This window comes from Giraffa tippelskirchi, chromosome 10, assembly GCF_054371585.1.
Source record: "Giraffa tippelskirchi isolate mGirTip1 chromosome 10, T2T-mGirTip1v1.2.pri, whole genome shotgun sequence".
In the NCBI taxonomy this organism is placed as follows: Eukaryota; Metazoa; Chordata; class Mammalia; order Artiodactyla; family Giraffidae; genus Giraffa; species Giraffa tippelskirchi.
The window spans coordinates 24932829-24952120 of NC_137284.1; the positions used below are offsets into that span (position 1 = coordinate 24932829).

General features: G+C 40.5%; 1 protein-coding gene and 1 long non-coding RNA gene across 4 annotated transcripts in view; one reads left to right on the top strand and one right to left on the bottom strand.

The window, feature by feature from the left end:
• NELL1 (neural EGFL like 1) overlaps positions 1-19292 on the top strand; it is a 987615-nt gene that overhangs the window by 912609 nt on the left and 55714 nt on the right. The window lies entirely within an intron of this gene.
• LOC145523457 (uncharacterized) overlaps positions 10687-19292 on the bottom strand; it is a 245234-nt gene continuing 236628 nt past the window's right edge. Inside the window, exon 5 of the long non-coding RNA XR_014066571.1 lies at positions 10687-11383. This is a non-coding gene — a long non-coding RNA (uncharacterized LOC145523457). The remainder of the gene's footprint in view (positions 11384-19292) is intronic.

The window sequence follows — 19292 nt, forward strand, 5'->3', positions numbered from 1 at the left end:
GTTACTGAAGGGTCCAGTGTACTCTGTGTTTGGATGCGGTGGTGGGAGCTGGTGATTCTCAATATTAACATAGAAGCTCTGAGCAGTACCTTTTTATCCAGGCATAGTTATCTTGGTCATTTGGAAATGAGAATATATAATTAACAATGCCATGTATGAAGAGCAGGATTTTTACGTATTTTGAAAGTGAGATTCTAACTCCCTTGGATGTCAATCTGTCTCTATGATTTGCTTCTGCCTTTGAATCTTTATTTTCCTCTGCTTCCTCTCATGCTTCACATGGATTCTCAAGCCTCCTCAACTATTTCTTCCAGGCTTTTCAAACCCTGCAATCTTTACTCCTTTATTGTATGCGTTTCCCTGACCATCTCTCTATCCCAGCTTCTACCTGTCAAAATACTGATGAAGTTTTACTCCCTGAACCAGGAATTCTTAAATTTGCTTCACAATAGATTCACTTGCATAGCTTTTTAAATATACTTATGATGGGATATCACACAACTGGAGATTCTAAAATTCAGTTGGTCTGTTACTGGATAGATGGAGGTCATTTTTTAAGGTCTACAAGTGAGTGAAAAAGTTGGGTTAAAACTTAACATTCAGAAAACTTAGATCATGGCATCTGGTCCCATCACTTCATGGGAAATAGATGGGGAAACAGTGGAAACAGTGACAGACTTTATTTTTTGGGCTCCAAAATCACTGCAGATTGTGACTGCAACCATGAAATTAGAAGACAGTTGCTCCTTGGTAGAAAAGCTATGACCAACCTAGACAGCATATTAAAAAGGAGAGACATTACTTTGCCAACAAAGGTCTGTCTAGTCAAAGCTATGGTATTTCCAGTAGTCATGTATGGATGTGAGAGTTGGACTATAAAGAAAGCCAAGTGCCAAAGTATTGACGCTTTTGAACTGTGGTGTTGGAGAAGACTCTTGAGAGTCCCTTGGACTGCAAGGAGGTCAAACCAGTCAATCCTAAAGGAAATCAGTGCTGAATATTCATTGGAAGAACTGAAGCTGAAGCTGAAACTCAAATACTCTGGCCACCTGATGCGAAGAACTGACTCATTGGAAAAGACCCTGATGCTGGGAAAGATTGAGGGCAGGAGGAGAAGGGGACGACAGAGGATGACATGGTTGGATGGCATCACCGATGCAATGGACATGAGTTTGAGTAGGCTCGAGGAGTTGGTGATGGACGGGGAAGCCTGGTGTGCTGCAGTCCATGGGGTCACAAAGAGTCGGAATGACTGAGCAACTGAACTGAACTGAACAAGTAATTAGAAAGAATTTTAAATCAACAGTGACACAGTCATAGCTCTCTAATAATAATAAAAATTGCCCACCTCTTATATGTTGTCACAGGCATGTGTTTGCACCTGTTTTATGGAACTTATCAGATTAGGTTTGTTATCTTCATCAATTCTTTATAACTTATAGACATGTAGCTGTTCTTTGGGATGTGGCACCTCTTGGCCCCCCATTATGGTCTCCTCTATGGGACTCGGTTGTATGAAGTAATTTCCCAGACTCTGGAGTCTGCTCTCTGGTCACTGTAAACAGCCTGGTGAGGATTTACTTGTCAGAGCAGCTGCTGCAATCGGCGTGAACATGCAGAGCAACATAAACAACCAGAAAATGTTTCACTGGAATCTCTTGGGAAGGGGGTTTTACTTTTTACTGATTGATGTGTCAGAGTTGATTGAAGTGGTCTACAAATGATTTGGGCTCTGCTGTCATTGCCCAGTGCCTGGTTCTCATAGGAGTGGAAATAAAAAGAGGTAGAGGCTGGAAATGCCCATGTGATGAACCTCACTGTGGCGGGTGGAGGATTATAAAGACTTAGCAAGTAACTGTGATACATACAGGAGAGGCAGGTTTCAAGTACATATGGGATTGCTGGGATTCAGATTCCAACTAGGCCACTTTCTAGCTGAGTTGCATTTGGCAATCTATTTAACCTCTCTAAACCTTAGCTTCCTCCATATACAATGATTAAATAATATTTCCTCATGGAATTTTTTTGTAATATAAGTGCTTCTATTAGGTCCATACTATTTCTGTCCTTTATTGAGCCCATCTTTGCATGACATGTTCCCTTGGTATCTCTAATTTTCTTGAGGAGATCTCTAGTCTTTCCCATTCTGTTGTTTTCCTCTATTTCTTTGCACTGATTGCTGAGGAAGGCTTTCTTATCTCTCCTTGCTATTCTTTGGAACTCTGCATTCAGATGAGAATATCTTTCCTTTTCTCCTTTGCTTTTCACTTTTCTTTTCACAGCTATTTGTAAGGCCTCCTCAGACAGTCATTTTGCTTTTTTGCATTTCTTTTCCATGGGGATGGTCTTGATCCCTGTCTCCTGTACAATGTCACCAACCTCCATCCATAGTTCATCAGGCACTCTATCAGATATAGTCCCTTAAATCTATTTGTCACTTCCACTGTCTAATCATAAGAGATTTGATTTAGGTCATACCTGAATGGTCTAGTGGTTTTCCCTACTTTCTTCAATTTAAGTCTGAATTTGGCAATAAGGAGTTCATGATCTGAGCCACAGTCTGCTCCCAGTCTTGTTTTTGCTGACTGTATAGAGCTTCTCTGCTGCAAAGGATATAATCAATCTGATTTCAGTGTTTTGACCATCTGGTGTTGTCCATGTGTAGAGTCTTCTCTTGTGTTGTTAGAAGAGGGTGTTTGCTATGACCAGTGCATTCTCTTGGCAAAACTCTATTAGCCTTTGCCGTGCTTCATTCTGTACTCCCAGGCCAGATTTGCCTGTTACTCCAGGTGTTTCTTGACTTCCTACTTTTGCATTCCAGTCCTCTATAATGAAAAGGACATCTTTTTGGGGTGTTAGTTCTACAAGGTCTTGTAGGTCTTCATAGAATCATTCAACTTCAGCTTCTTCAGCATTACTGGTCAGGGCATAGACTTGGATTACCGTGATATTGAATGGTTTGCCTTGGAAACAAACAGAGATCATTCTGTCATTTTGAGATTGCATCCAAGTACTGCATTTTGGACTCTTTTGTTGACCATGGTGGCTAGTCCAATTTTTCTAAGGGATTCCTGCCCACAGTAGTAGATATAATGGTCATCTGAGTTAAATTCACCGATTCCAGTCCATCTTAGTTCGCTGATTCCTAGAATGTGACGTTCCCTCTTGCCATCTCCTTTTTGACCACTTCCAATTTGCCTTGATTCATGGACCTAACATTCCAGGTTCCTATGCAATATTGCTCTTTACAGCATCGGACTTTGCTGCTATCACCAGTCACATCCACAGCTGGGTATTGTTTTTGCTTTGGCTCCATCCCATCATTCTTTCTGGAGTTATTTCTCCACTGATCTGCAGTAGCATATTGAGCACCTACCAACCTGGGGAGTTCACCTTTCAGTGTCCTATCTTTTTGCCTTTTCATACTGTTCATGGGGTTCTCAAGGCAAGAATACTGAAGTGATTTGCCATTCCCTTCTCCAGTGGACCACATTCTGTCAGACCTCTCCACCATGACCTATCCGTCTTGGGTGCCCCACACAGCATGGCTTAGTTTCATTGAGTTAGACAAGGCTGTGGTCCGATGGGCTAGTTTTCTGTAGTTATAGTTTCAGTGTGTCTGCCCTCTGATGCCCTCTTGCAACACCTACCATCTTACTTGGGTTTCTCTTACCTTGGACGTGGGATATCTCTTCACAGCTGCTCCAGCAAAGCGCAGCTGGATGGAAATGGTATGGACCTAACAGAAGCAGAAGATATTAAGAAGAGGTGGCAAGAATACACAGAAGAACTGTGCAAAAAAGATATTCACGACCCAGATAATCACGATGGTGTGATTACTCACCTAGAGCCAGACATCCTGGAATGTGAAGTCAAGTGGGCCTTAGAAAGCATCACTACGAACAAAGCTAGTGGAGGTGATGGAATTCCAGTTGAGCTATTTCAAATCTTGAAACATGATGCTGTGAAAGTGCTTCACTCAATATGTCAGCAAATTTGGAAAACTCAGCAGTGGCCACAGGACTGGAAAAGATCAGTTTTCGTTCCAATCCCAAAGAAAGGCAATGCCAAAGAATGCTCAAACTACCACACAATTGCACTCATCCCACACGCTAGTAAAGTAATGCTCAAAATTCTCCAAGCCAGGCTTCAGCAATACGTGAACCATGAACTTCCAGATGTTCAAGCTGGTTTTAGAAAAGGCAGAGGAGAAGGATCAATATAGTGAAAATGAGTATACTACCCAAAGCAATCTATAGATTCAATGCAGTCCGTATCAAGCTTCCAACAGTACTCTTCAGAGAACTAGAACAAATAATTTCACAATTTGTATGGAAATACAAAAAAAACCTCGAATAGCCAAAGCAATCTTGAGAAAGAAGAATGCAACTGGAGGAATCAACCTGCCTGACTTCAGGCTCTACTACAAAGCCACAGTCATCAAGACAGTATGGTACTGGCACAAGGACAGAAATATAGATCAATGGAACAAAATAGAAATCCCATAGGTGTCCCACCTGTGGACACCTTATCTTAGACAAAGGAGGCAAGAGTATACAATGGAGAAAAGACAATCTCTTTAACAAGAGGTGCTGGGAAAACTGGTCAACCACTTGTAAAGGAATGAAGCTAGAACACTTTCTAACACCATACACAAAAATAAACGCACAGTGGATTAAAGATCTAAATGTAAGACCAGAAACTATAAAACTCCTAGAGGAAAACATAGGCAAAACACTCTCTGACATAAACCACAGCAGGATCCTCTATGACACACCTCCCAGAACACTGGAAATGAAAGCAAAAATAAACAAATGGGACCTAATTAAAATTAAAAGCTTTTGCACAACAAAAGAAACTATAAGCAAGGTGAAAAGACAGCCTTCAGAATGGGATAAAATAATAGCAAATGAAGCAATGGACAAATAATTAATCTCAAAAATATACAAGCAACTCCTGCAGCTGAATTCCAGAAAAGTAAATGACCCAATAAAAAGTGGGCAAAAGAACTAAACAGACACTTCTCCAAAGAAGACATACAGATGGCTAACAAACACATGAAAAGATGCTCAACATCACTCATTATCAGAGAAATGCAAATCAAAACCACAGTGAGGTACCATTTCACACCCGTCGGAATGGCTGCTATCCAAAAGACTACAGCAATAAATGCTGGAGAGGGTGTGGAGAAAAGGGAACCCTCTTACACTGTTGGTGGGAATGCAAACTAGTACAGCCACTACGGAGAACAGTGTGGAGATTCCTCAAAAAACTGGAAATAGAACTGCCATATGACCCAGCAATCCCACTGCTGCACATACACACTGAGGAAACCAGACGTGAAAGAGACACGTGTACCCCAATGTTCATTGCAGCACTGTTTATAATAGCCAGGACATGGGAGCAGCCTAGATGCTCATCAGCAGACAAATGGATAAGGAAGCTGTGGTACACATACACAATGGAATATTACTCAGCCATTAAAAAGAATACATTCGAATCAGTTCTAATGAGGTGGATGAAACTGGAGCCTATTATACAGAGTGAAGTAAGTCAGAAAGAAAAACACCAATATAGTATACTAACACATATATATGGTATTTAGTCAATTGGTAAAGATAACCCTGTATGCGAGACATCAAAAGACACCCAGATAAATAGAACAGTGTTATGGACTCTATGGGAGAGGGCGAGGGTGGGATGATATGGGAGAATGGCACTGAAGCATGTAAATTATCATATGTGAAACGAATCTCCAGTTCAGGTTTAACGCACAATATAGGGTGCTCGGGGCTGGAGTACCAGGATGACCCGGAAGGATGGGATGGGGAGGGAGGTGGAAGGGGGGTTCTGGAAGGGGAAAACATGTACACCCATGGTGGATTCATGTTAATGTATGGCAAAACAAATAAAATATTGTAAAGTTAAAAAATAGAAAATAAACTAATTAAAAAAAAAAAGAAAAGGCAGAGGAACCAGAGATCAAATTGCCAACATCTGAAGGATCATCAAAAAAGCAAGAGAGTTCCAGGAAAACATCCATTTCTGCTTTATTGACTATGCCAAAGCCTTTGACTGTGTGGATCACAATAAACTGTGGAAAATTCTGAAAGAGATGGGAATACCAGACCACCTGACCTGCCTCCTGAGAAACCTGTACGCAGGTCAGGAAGCAACAGTTAGAACTGGACATGGAAAAACAGACTGGTTCCAAATAAGAATAGGAGTACGTCAAGGCTGTATATTGTCACCCTGCTTATTTAACTTATATGTAGAGTACATCATGAGAAACGCTGGGCTGGAAGAAACATAAGCTGGAATCAAGAGTGCCGGGAGAAATATCAATAACCTCAGATATGCAGATGACACCACCCTTATGGCAGAAAGCGAAGAAGAACTAAAGAACCTCTTAATGAAAGTGAAATAGGAGAGTGAAAATGTTGGCTTAAAGCGCAACATTCAGAAAACTAAGATCATGGCATCTGGTCCCATCACTTCATGGGAAATAGATGGGGAAACAGTGGAAACAGTGTCAGACTTTATTTTGGGGGGCTCCAAAATCACTGCTGATGGTGATTGCAGCCATGAAATTAAAAGACGCTTACTCCTTGGAAGGAAAGTTATTACCAACCTAGACAGCATATTTAAAAGCAGAGACATTACTTTGCCAACAAAGGTCCGGCTAGTCAAGGCTATGATTTTTCCAGTAGTCACGTATGGATGTGACAGTTGGACGGTGAAGAAAGCTGAGCATCGAAGAATTGATGCTTTTGAACTGTGGTGTTGGAGAAGACTCTTGAGAGTCCTTTGGACTGCAAAGAGATCCAACCAGTCCATCCTAAAAGAGATCAGCCCTGGGTGTTCATTGGAAGGACTGATGTTGAAGCTGAAACTCCAATACTTTGGCCACCTCATGTGAAGAGTTGACTCATTGGAAAAGACACTGATGCTGGGAAGGATTGGGGGCAGGAGGAGAAGAGGATGACAGAGGATGAGTAGGCTGGATGGCATCACCAACGCGATGGACGTGGGTTTGGGTAGACTCGGGAGTTGGTGATGGACAGGGAGGCCTGGTGTGCTGCAATTCATGGAGTCACAAAGAGTCGAACACGACTGAGCGACTGAACTGAACTGAACTGAAGTGCTTCTGTATGCAAAACTCCTAGCAAGCAGTAGATAGTATGAGTCAACATTTAACTTTCCTCTTGTCTCTTCGATGAAGACAGCAACAGTGATTCTAACAAGAGCTTACTTTCTGCCAGGCACTGAGCAATTTACAGAAGTGCCAACCTCATAAGTTGCTGTGAGGATTAAATAAGCTAACATAGGGGAAAAAACTATTCAGCAGTTATGTTTTAAGTGCTTAGTAAATGTGAGCCGTTATCTTGAAACAAACCCCCATTCTACGTGTCAGGGAACCTCATGCATTATCTAATTTAGTTCTCATAACTACCTTAGGAGGGAACTGCTTTTACTATCATCATTTTAAAGATGAGGGAAATAAGCTCCCAAGGATTAAGATAACATCCCAAATTCCAGTCAGTAAGCGGCACACAGAGGCCATAACCCAGGTGCCTTTGATCCCAACCTTCTGCTTTTAGTATGTTAACATTGTAAAGCTGTCTGGGAGTGGGAGGACCTGTGATGAGCCCACAGACAGAGGAGATGCTAAGCAGAGCAGTTGGAGGCCAATGAGACAAAGAGAGAGCGAGAATATGAGTGAGACCCGGACAAAGAATTCCTATGTTCCGTTTGAATCAAGAGATTGGGGGATTGCTTTATCTAAGGGACTCCAGGACTGTGTCGTGAGGCCCTCCCGCTAGACCAGGGGCAGGATGTCAAGGTGGTAGGTTCTTGACAATTAATCTGATAGCATCTAAGTCTTGACAGTAGTATCACCTGGCTATCCACTGATGCCATTACCTTCCCTGCATTTCTGATGATACGAACCTGAGTGCAAAAGGAAAGCAAAGGACGGGCAATCAAGAGTGTGAGAAATGGTACCAAGTAGATTTTTAACTAATTATGTTTGATCTTTCACTCATTCATTTATCCCCTGCCTCTTAAAAGTAGTTACTATACACAAAGAACACAGATTCAATAGACTTATTAACAAAGAAATAATTGAAAAATAGAGGAAACATACTAACCGTGAGAGTTAACAAGACATTTATGAATATCCTGACAGGCAGAGCAAAAAGGGAAGAAACATGAGTTTTATGAGTTGTTCTGATCTGAAAGGAGTTTGCATAAAAAGTTTTTTAAGCAAAAATGGCTCAAGTGTGCTTTCCCTCTGTTCCAGAGTAGAGATGTGCCAGGTGGTGAAAATATCTCTGTGGACCATAGTATTTCAAGCTAAGAAAACTTAAGAGACAGAGGTATACATATCCATCCCATAATACTCATTGGATTTTCTCTCTTTGCAAACAATAGTATTTTCATTGTTCACTGTTTCATTCCATGTCAAAGTTTTTTCTTGAAATAGCCCCTGTCCCCCAACCTTCCTTGATAATATCTAATGATATCTCATTAACTTCAAAATTGACACTTGTTGCCAAAGAACTTAAGATTTGGTATTCAGCCAAGTAATAAATGAACTATTATTTAAGAGGCTTCCCAAAGGCAGATACCACCTGGCCCTGTTGCTGTTTTAAATAGCTTTATGCATTTAACTAGCAGTAGTGTGAAGTATGTGGGGCTATTGTTTGAGGACTCAGAGGACCTCAGCTGTGTGGCATAAAATCCCCTTTTTGAACGGACAGAGAAACAGGGACAGATACCACCTGGGTCTGGAAATAATATGGAACAGGACTGGTATAGTCAGGACACAGGACAGAGAAAGAACACATCCCAACTTCTAGTGGAGGTGATATTCTGGGTCCCCCAGAAAGGGCCTTAGAGTGGGTATTAGCACACAGTTGCAAATATTAAATCAGATGAGAAACGTGTCCTCTCAGACCTCTGCAGGTTTCCTGCTTCCCTGCACATCCAGCCATGCATATATAAGCCTGGAGCTGCTTAACTATAAGTTAAATTGGGTATATTTGGGGGACTTCTCAAGAAAGGCAAATGGCCTTCCTCAGTTTTGATGATAAGCATTTCAAGAATATAATTTCACAAAATGATGTCAGAATAATATTCATCTCACTAAACTCAGGTGTGAACCTAAGGTTCATTGGTCATCAGCCTATCTGGGCTGACACAACAGGACTATGCAATGTTATCCACATCAGTTCTAGAACTAAAGACATTTCAGGGAATTATTCTAACAGACTTCAAACTAACTATAGAGAGTATCCTTTAAGCCATCCCCGGCCCAGATTAGTATCTTTTCAATGACAAACACTTTCCTAATGGAAGTGTGACCAGCCATGGAGCAGATTAAACAACTTGGAGCCATGCCCTGAAGCTGTGCACAGTGTATGGAGAGCCAGAAACCTCAATTCTCATCTAAATGGAGATCACCTGGGCCATAATGAAGAAGAAGAAAACTAGAAAACTATTAAAAAACAACTCTTCACAAGGATTGTGATACTGTTATACTTATTATATCCACGAAAGTAAGCCTGCTGTGGTCTTATTAAGTTAGGTGCTAGGAAGGACGCAGAGAATTCACCCCTTAGGGACTTTAAAACACCAAGTTGGAGACAAAAATCAACATACATGAAACAACCAATAGCATTCTGATACAGGTTATCATCTTAGGTGTGTGTTAGTAACTCAGTCATGTTCAACTCTTTGCAACCCATGAACTGTAACCTCCAGGCTTCTCTGTCTATGGGATTCTCCAGGCAGGAATTCTGGAGTGGGTTGCCATGCTCTTCTCCAGGGCATCTTCTTGACCCAGGGATCAAACCTGGGTCGCTGGCATTATAGGCAGATTCTTTAATATCTGAGCCACCAGAGAAGCCCTTTTAATTAACTTTAAAATTATATGGTCAAAACTGTAAGTATGTAGGTAATTAGGGATGAAAATAATCAGAGAGAAATGGAGAACAGTCAGACCAGATTGCATGGGGGTGGTTAGACTTGAAGGATGGAAAGGTTATGGAGTTTATAGATACAAAAATAAATATTAGTAATAGGGAAGGTTATTTGGTTACTTCATATTCATCACTCTTCTAAAATCTTCACATTTTCTAACTGATTTTATCCTCAAAACCACCGATCAGGTGGGAATTTTGATAATCTCTGCATGATGGACAAAAACTGAGGCACATAGATGTTTGCTAAATTGCCCCTGGTCATCCAGCTATTAACTGGTAGATTTCTTCTTCCAGAAAGTGTTCATCAATATCCTTACTAAGAACTGTGTACATGTTTAATATTTTTGAAATATTAAACAACAGGAATATTGCTTTCTTTATTGCCCAATAAAGTCTTGCTGCAAAAATGGTACTATAAAAGCCATATTTTTATGTATTGAATGCCAACCATGTATCATTTCACTTTCAAAAATCCTTTATAGGTAGCAAATAAGGGGAAATAGATCAAGTAGCACAGCCATGTGTGAAACAGCCCATGTTCTTTTTATTCCCTCAAAGGCTTCTGTCAGCTGTATATTAATTGTAGGTAATTTGTGAAAGGCTTAAATTAAGGTGTCAGTGGTGATCATTATTCAGATAATTGCCTCATTTTCTACTTCACTGTGTGCTAATAGATACACACCTGGTATAAAGCCCATAATTTTTCATTTTTTTTGTTGGAGTACAATATGTTAGTTTCTACTGAACAATGAAGAGAATTGGCTATATATAAACACATATCCCCTTCCTCTTGGGTCTCCCCGCCATGGATAAAGAAATGTGGTATGTATATATACTATGGACTATTACTTAGCCATAAAAAGGAATGAAACTGGGTCATTTGTAGAGATGTGGATGTGCGTAGAGTCTGGCATAGAGAGTGAAGTAAATCAGAAAGAGAAGAACAAGTATTATACATTAATGTATACACGTGGAATCTAGAAGAATGGTACAGATGAGTGTAATTTTTAAATTTGGTTTTAGGTGTGTGTACAGAGGAATTAAGATTTTACTCCACACCGTTGTATTTGAAGGTTCATCACATATCTGTACAAAAGAGAGAGATCTAGGGTGATGGTCATCAAAGAGGTCACCTGAATGTATCAGTCATCAGGGCATTTCCATGCTGTGAGGTGGAGGCTGTGGGAACTTCCAGTATTGCTGCAAGGTATCAGGTCACAGACAGGCAGAGTGAAAGCTTGAGAGTCAGAAAGGCAGGGATACTTGAAGAGCTGGAGCTGGCTTGCCCTCTGCTCAGCTGCTGGGGTATGGCTGTTTGCAGTTTCCTGTTCCCAGTTGCATTGAAAGCACAACCCTGCTTTGCAGGCCTGTATTTTTGACGAGAGCCTGGTTTCTGCCTGGCAAAAGAGAACAAGAACAAAGTAATTGTGACTAATTGAAAATTTCCTTTTCCCTGCAGTTAACATGAATTGTTCAAACCAGACTGGGGTGATACTTTCCACAGAGCATTTATCAGAGTCTGGATCTTAGGACACTAATGCTGGGATATTTTTCAGCAGAGACTTTACTCGTAAATATATTTGGGAAATTCTACATTATATAGAGTTAAGGTGGCTTATGAACGGCAGGACTTTTCAGAGCCTTTATGTTGAGAGTGTCCAGAATTTATTTGGCTTTAAACCCTTTTCCCCTCTTAAGCATCCTGTGGAATTTGGCACCTTGCAGAATATACGAACTGAAAACTCAAGAATGAATATAGCCCCCCCTAATGTTTCTGGAAAACCTATTTGTTCAGGATCATTGAATAATGTGCTGTTCAAAATAGGGAGTGTTTTTTTCTCAGTTCTGCAATGAAGCATTTTTGGACATAATTGTCCCTTAAGTACCAGCAATTTTTATATTATTATTCATTTCTATTATTAATTAATTTTGCTGTAAGACAATCACTTGACTTTCTGTCTCTTGCATTCTTTTCCTGTGATTATTAACAATGTATTGAGTAATCTTACATTTACTGTCATGTATTGAGTAATCTTCTAAAGGCTTATTGGGGCATAGCTGTTTTGTCCCAAAGCCAAATTGTCCCAGTCCTTATGTTTTTGACACCTTTTTCTCCTTTGAACAAGTGTATTTTATGTCTTTCATGTATTATAACCTAACCGGTACTTTTTTTTTAATGATATCTAGAAGATGGCTTTCTTTTCTACTGTGTTAAATGAAGACTTGGTAGTTCAATGTCTCTGGCTACAGCAACTCAGAAGCAATAATTAGAAGCCAGCTGCCCCTTTAGGCTCTGGGGATATAAAGAAGGACGATATAGGTCTCCAGGGGCGCTCCGTGACGATTCTGTGTTGTGTGAGTCAGCCTAATGGCAGTCTGAGGAAATGAAGCAAGTCGGATGGTAGCTGTGAGGAGGGCTTTCTTGGAGGCAGAGATGGGGTCATGCAGTGACTGTACAAGAGAGTAACAGTTGTGTGATACACAAAGAAAAATGACTAATTTTTCCCCCTAAAAAAGTGCAATTGTGGGTTTTCTGTAAGGTCTTCTCCTTCAATGTGAACTTGGCATATTCAGAAAGATCAAGCAACAATAGAAGCACTTCGATTTTTCTGGCACAGGATCTTGAAGGTAACCCCATGCAAAATCCTCTTGATGAGTTTTAAATGACTTTTTTTTTTTTCCTGTCTTCTTGAAGAGTTAGTGCCAAATGAATGACAATAGAATGCCTAAGGGGGGAGTGTTTCTAAAAATAGTATCTAACATTATTTCCTGTGAACTCAGGAAGCTGAGTTTCATGGAGCTTAGGGCAGAGGTTCTAGAAGTGTGACCCTTAGACCAGCAGTTTCATCAGCATCACCTGGGAAGTTGTTAGAAATGAAAATTCTCTACCCCACCCCTGACCTACTGAATAAGCAAACCTGGGAGTGGGCCTGGTGATCTATTTTTTAATGCTCCCTCTTTAGTGGATTCTGATGTTCACTCAAGTTTGAAAACCAGTTTGTCTTTTGTTTCACTGGAAGGCTTCAGAGGGTGTTCATGAATGCCCTGAACCTGTGTGCAAGTTTGTGTATATGTGTGTTCATGCCTCTTTTGGAGGAAGGAGAACTGTATTTCACTAGGGGTCTCAGAATAACACTGACTCCAATAACGTAAAAACCACTGTTGAAACATCAGGATCCAGCCTCAATGTTCCCAGTCACTACTCTGACTTTCCACCTGAAGATCTACAATTCAGTCTCCGGGGGAGTCACCTGCCTTCCTTTCTCAGTTTCTGAGCACTGCATGGAATTGAATTCCATGCAGTTGTCAGCTTCTTGCTTCTGTGCGAGCAATTGTTTCATTACAGAAATGTGTGGTTTGAATGTCTTAGAGCCAAAGATCTTATCTATACTGCAACTTAGACATCAGTATCTACCACTTCTTTAAAATGAATATTGGATCGTTTTAGTCTGAGGTTATTCATGCTACTGTGAAATATCTACCTGTGGGTTTACAAGCAGAGAATTTTAACTATTGTACCCAAACCCACTAAAGCACTGTCAGCATACGTTTATTCAATGAGCGTGTATTGAGAGAGTCTGCTCTATGCCAGTCCTCACGTTAGGTCTTAGGCACAGCGTCAGGAATGGGGAGAGAGGAGGTGAGCAGGGCAACTAAATACATAGATTAAAAAAAAAAATTGATTAAGATGTTTAAGAAAACAAGACTAAGAAAACATAGATTAAGAAAAATCATAAATTAAGATAATCATAAATCAGAATTTATGATAATCATAAATCATAGATTAAGAAAACCACAAAAGCTTTATTTCTTTTAAAAGTCCTCTGTAGGTATGGACAAATATCTTCTGTGACATCACTCAGCAGTACAGACTAACAGACTCTCTACACATGATGAAGGTGTGCCATCTAGATCATGGGAAGTCATTTATGTAGCAGGGGAAAAGCACTGGAGGGAGTCTTGCTAAAATTATTTGACCTGAAAGTGACACACATTATGTTTGCTTACAAGCTGTTGGCTGGAAATAGATATATAGCCCAGTCTGAATGCATGAGTTCGGGGAAGTATAATCCTCTGTGTGTTCAGAAGTAGTAGTAAACCCTACATCTCTATCACATTTCCATACAATAAAAAGCTGTTTATCATAGACATAAAGATAGAGTGATAGACTGACTAAAGGAAAAATGGCCAACTCTTGTTACGGAGGCAGCATGTGGAGATAGCAACGTATAGAGGAATTTTCACAGAAAATGTGATCTTTTTCACTGGATCTATAGGATGAGAAGGAAGTTTTCTAGGCAAAGTAGATATTAAGGTAAGTATTCCAGGCAGGGATACTAGTCTGATGGGGGACAGGATCATGGAAGAGACCTAATTCTGTTCAACGGATGGTGAGATTTTCAGTGTGGATGAAGTCCATGATATATACGGGCATGTTATAGGTGAAGAAAGGCAAGAAAGGAGCCCTGGAAACAGGTGGAGACCAGAGTATGAAGGGGCTTGTATTTCTAAGCTAAGGGGTTGAAAGTTTTGAATTCTATTTCATAAATATTAGTGTCGCTAACAGTCGTTAAAACATTTATTTTGTGGTGAAAACTCTGATACTTTTTAAGTAGCTCTTTTTAATATAAAATATAGCTATGTAAATAGCATATCCCACAGTTTCAAACTCTCTATCATACATGTATCATTGTGATTATCTGCACCTGTGCAATTTTGGTTCTCCTGTTCCTTTTGTTTGGAATGTTTTCTGAAAAAGTGACGCCATCAAAATCAGGTGAATTTTGATCATGATCATTAGCAAGCAGCTCCTGTGTGGTAATATTTGTCCTGTAGTTCTCACAACAACTCTCCAGGTTTGGTATGATGTCTCATTTAACAGACGGAGAACGTGAAGAACAGAGGTCAGTTCTCTGCCACACAAAGAGTTAACAATTTCTCAGCTGAGAAATTGATATGACTTACTAAAGCAGTTAGTTTTGGGATTCATATAAGTAAACTATAGATTCAAATTCAGTTTTCTGCCAATTGCTAGATATATTCAGTTCAGTTCAGTTCAGGGGCTCAGTCATGTCCAACTCTTTGCAACCCCATGAAATGCAGCACGCCAGGCCTCCCTGTCCATCACAAACTCCCAGAGTTTACCCAAACCCATGTCCATCGAGTCGGTGATGCCATCCAACCATCTCGTCCTCTGTCGTCCCCTTCTCCTCCTGCCCCCAATCCTTCCCAGCATCAGGGTCTTCTCCAATGTGCCAACTCCTCGCATGAGGTGACCAAAGTATTAGAGTTTCAGCTTCAACATGAGTCCCTCCAATGAGCACCCAGGACTGATCTCCTTTAGGATGGACTGGTTGGATCTCCTTGCAGTCCAAGGGACTATCAAGAGTCTTCTCCAACACCACAGTTCAAAAGCATCAATTCTCCGGTGCTCAGCTTTCTTCACCGTCCAACTCTCACATCCATACATGACCACTGGAAAAACCATAGCCTTGACTAGACAGACCTTTGTTGGCAGAGTAATGTCTCTGCTTTTAAATATGCTATCTAGGTTGGTCATAACCTTCCTTCCAAGGAGTAAGCGCCTTTTAATTTCATGGCTGCAATCACCATCAGCAGTGATTCTGGAGCCCCAAAAAATAAAGTCGACACTGTTTCCACTGTTTCCCCATCTATTTCCCATGAAGTGATGGGACCAGATGCCATGATCTTAGTTTTCTGAACGTTGAGCTTTAAGCCAAGTTTTTCACTCTCCTCTTTCACTTTCATCAAGAGGCTCTTTAGTTTTTCTTCGCTTTCTGCCATAAGGGTGGAGTTATCTGCATATCTGAGGTTATTGATATTTCTCCCAGCAATCTTGATTCCAGCTTGTGTTTCTTCCAGGCCAGTGTTTCTCATGATGTACTCTGCATATAAGTTAAATAAGCAGGGTGACAATATACAGCCTTGACGTACTCCTTTTCCTATTTGGAACCAGTCTGTTTTTCCATGTCCAGTTCTGACTGTTGCTTCCTGACCTGCATATAGGTTTCTCAAGAGACAGGTCAGATGGTCTGGTATTCCCATCTCTTTCAGAATTTTCCACAGTTTATTGTGATCTACACAGTCAAAGGCTTTGGCATAGTCAATAAAGCAGAAATAGATGTTTTTCTGGAACTTTCTTGCTTTTTTGATGTTGGCGATTTCATCTCTGGTTCCTCTGCCTTTTCTAAAACCACCTTGAACATCTGGAAGTTCACGGTGCATGTATTGCTGAAGCCTGGCTTGGAGAATTTTGAGCATTACTTTACTAGCATGTGAGATGAGTGCAACTGTGCGGTAGTTTGAGCATTCTTTGGCATTGCCTTTCTTTGGGATTGGAATGAAAACTGACCTTTACCAGTCCTGTGGCCACTGCTGAGTTTTCCAGATTTTCTGGCATATTGAGTGAAGCACTTTCACAGCATCATCTTTGAGGATTTGAAATAGCTCAACTGGAATTCCATCACCGCCACTAGCTTTGTTCGTAGTGCTGCTTACCTTGGGACAATTCAAACTGGAGCATTTTCCCACTAAAGAGCCCTTGAGAAAATGAGAGAGGGGTGTTATATAGTAATCTAATTTCTCTTTGAAAAGACCTAGGCAGGAAAAATGGAAAGTTGTTACTGTAATTGTCCAAGCAGTAGATATGGAAATGAGTGAATCAGTTACATTAAGGGTAGACAGTGAGCCTTCGATCTGCTCCAATTAATTGCAATGTTTTTTAAAGATGGATCTCACTTTTGTTGTTTTAATATTACTTTTACATGTAGTGTGTGCATGCTCAGTCACTAAGTCATGTACAACTCTTGTGACCCTTTGGATGATAGCTCCCCAGGCTCCTCTGTCCATGAGATTTTCCAGCCAAGAATACTGGAGTGAGTTGCCATTTCCTACTCCCTACCCATGGATCATACACATGTCTCCTGCATTGGCAGGTGGACTCTTTAGCACTAGCTACCTGGGAAGCCCTTACATATAATGAGCACCAGTTAATATTTGGAGGGTCTATGTATTGGCTGCTATATTGGAGAGTTATCATTAGGTCTTTGCAGAAAGTTCATTCTCTGTGGACTTGGGAGCCTGCTGTTATGTGATAATGAGGGATAAGCCTGACCTGAAGTCAAGATGCCTCTATTTGTGCCCAAATTCAGAAATATACTAGCTCTAAGCTCTAGCCATGTTTCTCTATTTCTTATCGTGAGGTACAGATATTGCTGAAAGAGCACACAAATCTAGAAGAATCTTACTTTACCCATGGTTTGAGGGCAAAATGGTTTTTTCTGTCATAACAATCCTGAATAAGTGGCTGGGTTGATAAAATAGCAGGAAAAACAGTTTTTAAAACAAAAAACATAAAGCCTCAAAATCATTTCAGACCCATATTTTCCCCTTTATGTATGGCCAAGATTCAGAGCAGTGAGTGTTCATTCTTTCCTATCGTGGAGATAAGAAAGAAACATTTGGGTAGAAACATTTGGGAAGCATTAATCATTTGACCCTCTGCTTGGTTCTTTTAATGAAAAGTGATGGTTGTGCTAAGTTTTTTGAAAGGACAAAGTAGATCCCGGTTTGAAAGGATTCTGAAAACTCTAAGGAGTAAATGTATAAGAATATGATAAATTATTGTCATTATACATAATAAAGGGCTTCCTTGGTGGCTCAATGGTAAAGAGTCTACCTGCCAATGCAGGAGATGTAGGTTCAATCCCTGGATTGAAAAGATCCCCTGGAGGAGATGGCAACCCACTCCAGTAGTCTTGCCTGGGAAATCCCATGAACAGAGGGGCCTGTTAGGGTACAGTCCACGGGGGCATAAAAGTGTTGGATATGACTTAGCGACTCAACAATGACATATTATACAGTATTGTCGTTATACATAATAAAAAGAAATCTGTTTCACAAAGACATGTTAATCATGACAATAAAATGAGTCATGGCTGAAATACCAAAGCATCTTCAGGTTCCTAAAAAAGATACATGTGAAGAATTATTCACTGTTTGCCTGTTCCATTAAAATGTAACCTTCCCAGGAGCAGGAATTTTGTCTGTTTTGTTTGCTGTAGTATTCCCAATACCTAGAATAGTGTGTACCATATCATATGTACTCAATAAATATTTGTTGAATAAGTGAATTAATAAAAGGACTCTCAGAGAAACCATGTCTATTATTAATGAGGACATTGACCCCTTCCTAACTGCTGCTTACTCTGAGGAGCTGAGCTGGACCACAAATGAACTGTAAGAATTCTTTTTGTTTATACTTGGGCAGCCTGAGTCATGTCAAAGATAAATAAAATCAGACTCGAGTTAAAGTAGCAAGGACAGATTTTAATCAGTAATAAGCTACAGCAGTGGAGAAGAGGGTCCACTGTGAATTGAACTCAGCTTTGATTTGTGCAGAGGGGATTGAGCATTCTAAAAGGAAAATGAGCAAGTCTGAAGAAGAAACGAATCAGGGAAGCAGAAGTTTATAAAAAGCAGAAAGATGGTGTTGGTCCATACAAATCCCATCTGGGTCTGTTTGCCAGCTCTTATTGCAATTAGGTCTCTATTCTCCTACAGAGACAAGGAGGGGAGACAGGGGCCTATCTTCATTCAGGTGTTGGCTGGGACAAACGGAAAATTCTTTTGGCAGTCTTGTGCTTTCCCATGAGGGAACTTAACGGGACTAGAGTCCTTACTTTAGGGATGCTGCCTTGAGCTGTTAGAATATATGCTAGAGTTTATTAATTTTTTTAACATGGAGGGACAAAATTATATGTGCTAAGAGTCTGCAGTTTATAGGCCCAGGTTGAGGCCTAGTCAAGAAAAGGGCTCTAGTCAGAAGGGCCTGACTAGAGTTTGCTCAAGGAGAGATTGTGTATGGCTTCCTTTTCTTTTTCTCTGGAAACTATTGTGGTCTGTGTGCAGGTTGGAAAAGAATCTTCAGATACAAGGCAGATTGAGAGGAGAATAAAGGTTATTAGAGTGGGAGACACTGTGGCTGGCTCAAGAGAGAGCTGACCCCTTTTGCGGGCTAGTAGCCATTTTTTATAGCCTCAAGACAGAGAAAATTCCTCCTGGAAGTGTGGCATTAGGTAACTTGTTGGGTGGGTATTTTACCTAATGTGGGGTCAGGGAACTGGCTGGTTTAGATCCAGAGGCTTGTGGCAAAAGTTGCCATGGGGCTTGGTCAGTTAGTTCCATATATTTTTGTCCAGTGACCTTGTTATAGGGCTCCACAGAAACCAACTTAGCTTTGGCTTTTATGGTTTTGCCACCTGTAAGGTTAAAAAAAAAGAAAAA